Source organism: Macaca nemestrina, chromosome 10 (genome assembly GCF_043159975.1).
Source record: "Macaca nemestrina isolate mMacNem1 chromosome 10, mMacNem.hap1, whole genome shotgun sequence".
In the NCBI taxonomy this organism is placed as follows: Eukaryota; Metazoa; Chordata; class Mammalia; order Primates; family Cercopithecidae; genus Macaca; species Macaca nemestrina.
This window is the reverse complement of record NC_092134.1, coordinates 93,404,462-93,406,114: the sequence shown is the minus strand read 5'-3', so window position 1 is coordinate 93,406,114 and position 1,653 is coordinate 93,404,462.

The window sequence follows — 1,653 nt, the reverse complement described above, 5'->3', positions numbered from 1 at the left end:
CCCACTGCCCCAGGGGACTAAGGTCCTCTGAGTCAGAAGCCACTAACCAGATAATCCAGCAGCAGGACTGAGGGTGCTTGGGGCAAGTGCCAGGCCATGCCATTACCCTCACAGAGCCCTGGGTATGCTTGACCATTGAGCTCCATGGGGTTAACTGTCTCCTGGACATTGGCACCCCCTTCTCAGTCTTACTATCTTGTCCTGGACAACTGTCCTCTACATCTGTCACTATCCGAGGGGTCCTAGGACAGGCAGTCACTAGATACTTCTCCCAGCCACTAAGTTGTGACTGGGGAACTTTACTCTTTTCACATGCCTTTCTAATTATGCCTGAAAGCACCACTCATTTGTTAGGGAGAGACATCCTAGCAAAAGCAAGGTCCATTATACACCCGAGAATAGGAGAAGGAACACCTATTTGTTGTCCCCTACTTGAGGAAGAAATTAATCCTGAAGTCTGGGCAACAGAAGGACAATATGGACAAGCGAAGTATGCCCGTCCTGTTCAAGCTAAACTAAAGGATTCCACCTCCTTTTCCGACAAAGGCAGAGACCCAACAAGGGCTCCAAAAGATTGTTAAAGACCTAAAAGCCCAAAGCCTAGTAAAACCATGCAATAGCCCCTGCAATACTCCAATTTTAGGAGTACAGAAACCCAACCGACAGTGGAGGTTAGTGCAAGGTCTCAGGATTATCAGTAAGGCCGATGTCCCTCTATACCCAACTGTACCTAACCCTTATACCCTGCTTTCCCAAATACCAGAGAAAGAGAGTGGTTTACAGTCCCAGACCTTATGGATGCCTTTTTCTGCATCCCTGTATCTTTAACCTCCTTGTTAAGTTTGTGTCTTCCAGAATCAAAGCTGTAAAAGTACAAATGGCTCTTCAAATGGAGCCCCAGATGCAGTCTATGACTAAGATCTACTGTGGACCCCTGGGCCAGCCTAATAGCCCATGCTCCAATGTTGATAACATTGAAGGTACCCCTCTCAAGGAAATATCAACTGCATGACCCCTGCTATGCTCTAATTCAGCAGGAAGCAGTTACAGTGGTCGTCAGCCAACCTCTCCAATAGCACTTGGGTTTTCCTGTTGAAAGGGAGTACTGAGAGACAGGACTAGCTGAATTTCCTATAAGAATTCCTAAGCCTAGCTGGGGAAGGTGACGGCACCCACCTTTAAACACAAGGATGGTAACTCAGCTCACATCCAACCAATCAGATAGTAAAGAGTGGTCACTAAAATACAAATTAGGCTAAGAGCAGGAGGTAAAGAAATAGTCAAATCATCTATTGCGTGAGAGCACAAGGGGAAGGACAATGATAGGGATACAAACCCAGGGCATTTGAGCTAGCAGTGGCAACCCCCTTTGGGTTCCCTCCCATTGAATGGGAGCTCTGTTTTCACTCCATTACATCTAGGAACTGCACACTCTTCTGGTCCATGTTTGTTCCAGCTCAAGCTAAGCTTTCACTCACTGTCAACCATTGTTGAATGCCACTGTGGCAGACCCGCCATTGACTCCCACCCCTCCAGATCCGGCAGGGTGTCCTCTGTGCTTCTGATTTAGCAAGGCATCATTGCCACTCCCTATCACACTAGAAGCTCACCATTGTTCCTGTGCAGCTAAGTGCACGGATTCATCCTAATCAA